This window comes from Capsicum annuum, chromosome 8 (genome assembly GCF_002878395.1).
Source record: "Capsicum annuum cultivar UCD-10X-F1 chromosome 8, UCD10Xv1.1, whole genome shotgun sequence".
In the NCBI taxonomy this organism is placed as follows: Eukaryota; Viridiplantae; Streptophyta; class Magnoliopsida; order Solanales; family Solanaceae; genus Capsicum; species Capsicum annuum.
The window spans coordinates 149400308-149409995 of record NC_061118.1 but is presented as its reverse complement, the minus strand read 5'-3'; the positions used below and the strand labels follow the sequence as shown (position 1 = coordinate 149409995).

At 33.1% G+C, this 9688-nt stretch overlaps 1 long non-coding RNA gene across 1 annotated transcript; it reads right to left on the bottom strand.

Annotated features, from left to right (window-relative positions):
- Positions 1-376: 376 nt before the first annotated feature.
- Positions 377-2768, bottom strand: LOC124886419. Its single transcript, XR_007043564.1, has 2 exons — positions 1782-2768; positions 377-675 (listed from the first exon to the last, which is right to left on the bottom strand). It is a non-coding gene; the product is annotated as an uncharacterized LOC124886419 (long non-coding RNA).
- Between the last annotated feature and the right edge of the window lie 6920 nt (positions 2769-9688).

The window sequence follows — 9688 nt, the reverse complement described above, 5'->3', positions numbered from 1 at the left end:
TATGGAGAAAATGCAGGGAATGGTGCTCACTTTTGGATGGCTTGGGGAATGTGATGGAAAAGTGATCATATTCGGTACACCTGAACAAATCCAGATGGCAGAAAGCCTTTTTGGGAAAACAATAATAGAGATTTCAATATCAGTAGAGAAAATAAATAAACTGACTACTATAATAATATTTCTTATTATCAGTTTAGTAGAATTAACAATTTACAATAACAATAATGACGATGATAATAATGTCACGATTTGAAACGAGGCCCTGGCTATGACAAGCATTCTGAACCTTGAAGGCTCAGACGCCCTTCTCTATCTGATAGTCATGCACAATATTCATACAGTAAAGTAAGATGCGAAAATATAACTTAATACGGAATCATGGTCATAATCTGAACTCAATTTAACAATAAGGAATTTGAAATACAAGAACTCTAGACAATATCTGAACCAATCTACGAAATCTCTATTACATGCTAAAATGATAACTGTCTGAATCTGGGACACGGCCCCCAGTAGACCCAAAATAAAATAATTACATAGACTGGAATAAAAAGGCCTTCTGAAATAAAGAAGGCTCACCACTGCACAGTCTCTTCTCTCTGAAATCTCTACTGCTTAGCTGAACCTCTAGATTGAGCCTCAGACTCTGAGAGATAGGGGGTCAATACAGTTGTACTGGTACATAGAGCAAATCCAAAATAATAATTTTTATTCAGCATATATGAGAGCGATTTAAAACAGTTCATAAATATATCATGTGTTAAGAATCACATGGGCATATTTAAAAGACTCTATAAAATCATCTGAACTTTGTGACATACTCTTTGTTTTACTTCTGCGCTAGGTGGTATACCCTACAATTCTGTAATTCCATGGGCTATATGAAATCTGCCCTTAACTCGGCAGCCAAGCCCCCAACCCAAGTTTACCGCAAGGGTCGGAGTCTCTGAATCTCTACTACACCACAGGGCCATCGTCAGCGTACAAAAGTAACATACCCGTATCGGCAAAACACGATTTTAGGCTATGAGCTATTTGGATCGTGCCCTCTTCGGGTGACCACCTAACCCTCTTTAAGCCCATTTTTAATTCTTTACAACATGCAATCTTTGAAATCAGACTCTGAAGACTCTATTTCTGTTATGGCATAAATTTATTTCGCATCGTCATACCATTGAATTGCAAGTCACATTCTCTGAGCCATTTATAGAAAATTATATCTCTGTTCTCGAAACATGGAATTCAGGACCACCATATCAACAATTCCTTTCAAGAAACTCATTCTTTAAAACTCATGTAAACACATGCAAGAAAACTCTCATTTTCGACATTTCAAACACACACAAGGTGGTCGTGTCAAAGATATCAATCACATACAATTCTCTCTTTAACACAAGAACGAAATCATATCAAGAAACTCCCTCTCAGCATCATCAAAATCATGTTAATTACTTTAATATTGAAAAGACCACTTTCAAACCATTAAACATGCATCTCAAATCATTCTCAACAGTTTCATAAACTATAAATCATCAAAGAGAGGGATTTCAATGTTAATGCTCTCAATCAAATCTTCAATATCATACATATACATATAGATGTAAATCAATTTAAGGGGGAAAGGCCTAAAGGCCAAAACAATAAATATTATCAAAACATCCAAAATGCGACATTTAAAGCATAAGTTCCAAAACCGCTTTAAAATTCATGTTTGATAATCTTTAAATCATATTCAAGAGATTCAACAAGCCCATGTAATTTTTAGGATGAACCCCACGTACCTTAGATTATAAGAGTTGAAAGATGGAACCTAGATCTTGATAGATGGAACCCGGATCTTGACCCTTTTCTTGGAGTCTTGAACTTAAGATGTTGATTCTTGATCTTGAGGGAAAAGATTTAGGGTTTTAATTTGAGAGGAAAAAATTGAATTATGGAGTGTATTCTTCTTTTGGGGAGTGAATCTTATGTTATGGACAAACCTTGGGTGAGGTAAAGGCCCAAATTGCCCTTAAAAACGCAAAAACAGAACCTGAAAATTAGGTGCGTACGTGGCATGCTAATCGCGCACAGCTACTGCCTCTCTCACAAAAATGGCTATAACTTTTCGTTTGGGTATCAAATTTTGACGAAATTGATATCGTTGAAAAGATACTTCGAAGACCTTTCATTTGATATATAGTGGGTCCTCTAATTTGATGTATACAAGAAGTTATGGTCGATGAAAGTTGACCCAAGTTTCAACATCCACTGAAACTTAATCGCTAGAAATGTTTTCAACTCGTCTTAGAGTTAGAGGATTTTGTGATATCAATTCATATTCATAGATATTCCCACACTATAGGATTAAACTCACATATATTAACAAGGAATTATCTAGTTCGGGTCTATATGCGTAGGAACGACAATCTAGATTCTAGCCCAAAAGTACGGGTGTTACAAATAATAACATTAATAATAATAATAATTAAATAATATTTTAAGTAATATATAAAATATTTGAATCGAGCTAGGCACTGTCCTAAGAAACTATTCTTACAATGTGAAATATTTTCCCAGGATTAAACAAGAACTTAATTAATTAAAGGATATTCAAAAATTAAAATATATCTTCTCTAATTAATCAGAGAATACAAAAATCAACAAAATTAATTATAAATCTAACAAATCTTAATTTAGCAAAGAAATATTAAATTTATTATAAAATAAAGACAAAGTAAAATAAGATTAAAAAAAAAAAAGAGTTAGCAGTAAAAGGAAGAAGAATATATCAATGTGTTGGTGTATCGAATTGCAGGGAATGCATTGGCTTTTTATAGCCATGTAGAGGCGGTGGAAATAAATATTTCCTTGGCAAGAAAGAACACATGTTCTTTTTCTTTATTTTCCTTTGGCATCAAGTAAAATGCTTGGCCATAATTTTGCCAAGTGGACAGATAAGTTTCACATATATATTTTATTTTATTTTAAATTTTAAAAAATACTTTATTATTTTTAAAATATCTATCGATTCCCCATATATTTTAAAAATAATTTGAAATGGACATTAAAATTTATTGGATTTATATGATCATAATGCAATAGGCTTGGTGTCTGTTGGACTATGAACCAAACTTAGATCGATAAAATTTAACTTACTGAATTATAGGTGAAATATAATATTTTTATGAACCGAATAATTCTTGTTGTAAGTCAGAGATTTTATCATTCACATTTTGACCGTAATTTTGTTGTTCAATGCGGTTTTGTGCCAATAGGTCATGCGCGTGCCTGGTATTCATGAGAGCTCTTGAGATTAGGCCCAAGTCTCATAGGAATGGCCTTATTCCAATTCTCATATAGGTAAATTCATCAAGTGTATACTGCTTTAAATACACCACCCGTAAGGGCTATGAATTCATTGAGAGTTAATAACACATCCCTCAATTTTAGTAGCAGTTCAAGCACTCTCAATAAATGCACAGTGCCAATATCAACTTGTTATTACCCATATGAACCTACTTCATGGGATCTTCAATCACATAGGTTGGGTTACCATCTCTATTGACAAATATTGTTGGCCTTAACTCCATCTCTTTTGAGGTTTGAAGAATTAATTTTCTTCCCACAGGTTTAGTCAACGAATCGGTCAAATTCAATTCTGACTTCACAAAAACAATGAAAATTATTCCATCTCTTAGCAATTGATTAACAACATCATGTCTCAATTTCATGTGTCTATTCTTACAATTGTAAAATTTATTCTTCGCAATAGTAATTGCGGCTTAACAATCACAATGTATAGATACAGGAGGCATCAGATCATCCTTTGTAAAAGGGATATTTGCTAAGAAATTTCTTAGCATTCAGCCTTTGTTCAAGCTAGTTCCAGAGCTACAAACTCAGAATCCATTGTCGATCTGGCAATGATCGTTTGCTTAGATGATTTCCACGATATTGCACTACCACCTAAGGTGAACATATAACCACTGATGGATTTCGTCTCATATGAATTAGAAATTCAGTTTGCTTCACAATATCCTTCTAAAGTAGAAGGAAATCCACTATATAGGATTCCATAATTCATGGTTCCTCTCAAATATTTTATTAGTCTCATTAATGTAGACCAATGCTCTTTACTGGGGTTATGAGTATATCTACTTAGTCTACACACAACATATGTTATATCAGGTCGGATAAAATTTATTACATGCATTAGACTCCCAATAATCTGTGCATATTTAGACTGAGCAACAGGGTCACCGTTATTCTTTTTTAATTTAGAATTAGCATCATAAGAAGTGGTTACAGGAGTTACCTCCAAACATTCAAACCTTTTAAGAATCCTTTCAATATAGTGTTCTTGTGTTAACATTATCCCATCGTCACTCCTTATAACTTTAATTTTCAATATCATATTTACTTCGCCCAAATCTTTCATATCAAAATTAGTAGACAAAAATAATTTGATATTTTGCACAATATTTAAACTTGTACCAAATATAAGCATGTCATCAACATATAAGCAAATTATCACATAATCATTGTCTACCACTTTAGTATAAACACATTTATCGACTTCAATAGAAGAAAAGCCATCTTTAATTAAGACTTGATCAAATTTTCCATGTCACTGTTTAGGAACTTGTTTAAGGCCATAAAGTGATTTAATTAATTTATAAATTTTATTTTCTTGTCCAGAGACTATACATCCTTCAGGTTGAATCATATAAATTTCTTCTTCTAAATTGCCATTTAAAAAGGTTGTTTTCACATTTATTTGATGGATAAAAAGTTTATGAATCGATGCTAAAGCAATTAAAATTCGAATAGAAGAAATTCTTGTTACTGGTGCAAATGTATCAAAATAATCAATATTTTGTTTTTGAGAAAATCCTTTAGCTACTAAACGAGCTTTATCTTTATCTATAGATCCATCATGATTAAATTTCCTTTTGAAAATCCATTTACATCCAACATATTTTGCACCAGGAGGTAAATCAGTTAAAACCCGTGTATTATTTTTCATAATTGAATCAATTTTAACTTTTATTGCCTCATTCCAAAATTTAGCATCAGAAGAAGATACAGCTTCAAAATAATTTAATGGTTCGTTATCGACAAGAAAAGTTTGAAAGTCATTTCCATAAGAAAAATATTCTTTTCTAGGCCTTTTACTTCTTCTTAATTCCTTAATATTAGATGTAGATTCATTTTCTTTTTCAACAGGTGCATGAGAAATTTTATCACACAGTGAAAAATATGTTCAAAGAATTCAGCATTCTTTGTCTCTATTATAATATTACTATCAATTACATCACTTTTTATTACAAGAAATCTATGTGCAGCATTATGTTTACCGTATCCAATAAGCATGCAGTCAACAGTTTTAGAATTTATTTTTCTCTTTTTAGGTTCAGGTAAAAGGACGTTAGCAAGGAACTCCCATACTTTTAAATATTTCAAATTAGATTTATAACCTTTCCACAATTCATAAGGAGTTTTATCTGTTCTTTTATGAGGAATTCTATTTTGTAAGTGACATGCAGATAAAATAGTTTCACCCCACAAATTATCAGGAGCATTAGAGCTAATTAACATAGAGTTCATCATTTCTTTTAATGTTCTATTTTTTCTTTCAGCTACTCCATTAGATTGAGGTGAATAAGGTGGAGTTACTTCATGAATAATTTCTTCTTTTTCATAAAAGGCATTTAAAGACAAGTATTCACCACCTCTATCTGATCTTATTCTCTTAATTTTTCTACAAAGTTGATTTTCAACTTCAGTTTTATAAGACACAAAAGCATCAAAAGCATCATTTTTATTTCTATGCAAATATAATTTAGTAAATCTAGAGAAGTCATCAATAAAAGTCACATAATATGTTTTACCACCTCTAGTCATAGTTTCTTTTAAATCACTCAAATCAGTGTGAATTAAAGATAACAATCCAGCTTCTCTATTAACTGAAAAACATAACTTTTTAGTAGTTTTAGCTTCGGCATATATTTCACATTTATCGAAATTACTTATATCTAAACCAGATATTAAACCAAGTGATTGAATATTCTTTATATATTTAATATTAACATGTCCTAATCTAGCATGCCACAAAGAAATAGACTCAATCATATAAGAAGAAGATGATGCATTATCATTGATAACATCAAGTACATAAAGTCCATGGTTACAATAGCCTTTTCCCACAAATACATTTTTTTTGTCAAAATAATCATATTAGATTTAATAAACACTTTCATTCCAGCTTTATCCAGCAAAGCCACAGAAATCAGGTTTGCTCACATTGTAGGAACATGTAGCACATGCATCAGGGCTAAAAAATTTCCTGAAGTAAGTTTTAGGAGCACTTTGACCTTGCACAAAACTTTAGCAGTTCTTGAGTCTCCAAGATAGACCACTTCAAGGTCATCTCCTATTGATGTATAGGAGGCAAATGCTTCTCGATTTGCACAAATGTGTCGAGTAGCCCCAGAGTCTATCGCCCATTCTTTTATATGTGCCACCATATTTACTTGAGAAATAACAGCTACAATTATTTCATCTCCTTCGGCTAAATTAGCTTTAAAAGGATTTCTTATTTCATTGTTGTTTCTTATTTTGTGCCTACATTGAGCGGCATAATGACCTGGTTTTCCACAAGTAAAATAAGTGCCTTTTCTTTTCTTAAAGTTGGGATTATTAGGCTTGTAACCTTGAGAGTTATTATCATACCTTTTGTTATTATTGTTTCTGCTTTGCACTAAGTTTGTTTTGAGTGTTAGTTCTTTTGCTTTAAATGACTCATTTCGAATGGTGTCTTCAATTAAAATGTGAGTCACTATATCCGCAATAGTAAAATTTATTTTTTTGTGCTTTAGACTATTTTTATAGTCATTCCACGAGTCAGGTAATTTTTCGATCAATATCCCGACAGCAAATTTTTTTGGTAAAGAAATTCCTTCGGCCTTCAAATCGTCAAGTAATTTTTTATATTCGTTGATTTGAATTATCATCTCCTTCACGTCACTCATCTGCCAATGCTAATAACTTCTAACTACAATCTTTTATTTGGTAGAATCTTCAGCAATGAACTTTTTAATTAAGGCTTTCCAAATCACTTTTGCTTCCTTAGCTTGTAACCACAGTATTGTAATGACCCGAGACTACCCCTTAGTCGTCACACGGTACTGACGACCTCGAACGACCATAAGCTAATCCATGAATGATATCTATTGAGAGCACTGAACAATAATACTGAAATAATTGCGGAATAATAGGCTAAAATTTCATAAGGTTCAAAACATCTAAAATACTGATAATGAATAATAACATCTGAATCTGAAACACTGTCTGAAAAGCCTCTAATCTGACTGTCTGAAAGTAGAGTTGATGGAACAATCTCCCAACTAACTCTATCTACTAAACGTCTAAATCTACTGAAAATATAAAATAATAGAATATCCTTAAATGATGAGGAATCACTGCTAAATATACTGTTGTTGGCTGAATCTGAATCTACTATGCGTGGTCGGGAACCTAAGCGTCCGAACCTATTATATGAAATATCATAGAGCAAAAAACAGGTATGCGATCAGTACATGAGAATATAATGTTATGCTAAATGAGGTAAGGCTGAATGCATGGGTTTATATGCATAAATAATAACTAACTGAATGACATGCAAGAGCTGAATTAGCATACATGGAGGATCTGTAACTACTGAACATACTGTGCATACTGTAACTAAGTATACTAGAACAGGATCTGATAACTGATAACTGAATATACTAATAATCTGAATTACTGATAACTGAGTTACTATATCTGGCAGTCCTGAATCTATAACACCTGAACTGAGTTCTATTCTGAAGACTGAGACTAAAACTGAAATTAAAACTGTGGGAGGTAATCATCTAACCAACATGCCCCAATCTGAACTAATAGGAGTCCAATCTGTAACCCCAATTGGAAAGGTGTCAATACCGTGCCACGGGTAAAGACAACTATTGTAGAGTCAGTCCTAACTAACGAGTGACCCCTGAGATCAGTCCTAAACTAGCGGGTGATCCCTGAGTATGTCAGTTCTACCTAACGGGTGACATCTCATAACCTACACTGGCTACGTAGTTTTGAAACTTAGGAATTACTTCTAGGGATCCAGTCCTAGCTAATGGGTGTGCCCCCATCCCTAGGCTCGCTCGGTGCTGAATCCTACTCCCAACTGAAAGACACTAAACTGAGTATACTGAACTGGACTGGACTGATACTGAGATTACTGAGTTTTCCTAAGTTCTGTAACTGACTGAGTTCTACTGAGTTCTATAATGGACTGAGAGTACTATAGATTGTGACATGATTGATACTATTTTGTAAATGATACTGGCTCTAAGTGAACAGCTAAATTTTTGGGTATTAAATACTCCAGGACTCAATAGCATAAAAAGTAAAGCAAAGCATAATCTTGAATAACATAACAAGGTTCACTTGGTCATAATTCATTCATAGAGATATTTCATCAAATACTTGTAATGCATTAACTTGTACATGGATGGGATCACGTATAACATATCATGCCTTCACTAGTTAATTCACATAAGCATTTTATCAAACACTTGTAGGTCATAAACTTGTTCATATACTAACATATCATGATTTCATCACTTTATTCGCATGGACATTCTATCAAACACTTGGGGAGCACAACTTCATGAACACAATCATGGATAACATATAAACATGCAACTACAATGCCCAAACTCGCTACTTTATGGGTTCAACATGCAATTCACATAATTTTCCCCTAAATACTATTCTATTTTTCATGAATCTTATCACAATCATGGATTGAAAACTAAATCAACATCATAGATGCATTACTCACTTTATAAATTCAAGGGTTTATCAAGATATTCACATATTTGTTGTACATGCTATTTAATTTCATGAAATCTACCATTAATCATTGATTAAAACTCAAACAACATCATGAACATGAATTCAATCTAATTCAAACGTGAAAATCATAAATCATAGATCTTGTATTTTGAAAAAGAGTTCTTGGGCTCCATGGAAGATAAGGATCCATGGATGAACATCTAACATACCTGAGAAGAAGAGTTCTTGAAGGTTCTTGGAGAGATTCTTGAGAATTGACCTTGATTCTTGAACTAGGATTTTTGTCTCTTGAGAGAGAATGATTTAATTTTGAGAAAAATTGAATGAATAATGGTGTAACTAGGTTTATTAGGGTTGATTTTCATGTTAAAGGCTAACTAGGGCCGTGGAAAAAGACTCAAATACCCCTGGAATGATTTGAAAGATCAAAACTTAAAACTAGAAATTAATTGAAAAATCTCGATCTGGGCCCTTGGCGCGAAGCGGTGCTATCGCGTCGTGTCACTAGAAAATGACGACTGGAAATTGCATGGCAGCGTGATTCGGTGGTATTGCATTGCCACTTTGTTTGCGAACTGGAAGTGCACCACGGCGCGGTGTAATTGCGTTGGTACACTAGAAATTGACAATTGTGAACTGGGTTTATGGTGTGAAGCGCCAATATCACGGAGCAACACTGAAAACTGACAATTGCTATTTTAGCACACTCCACGACGTGCTACTAGCCTGAATAACGGTGTTTAATAATTGAAACTTAAAATTGCCATAACTTCTTACCCGGTTGTCGAATTTAGGCGAATTTTATATCATT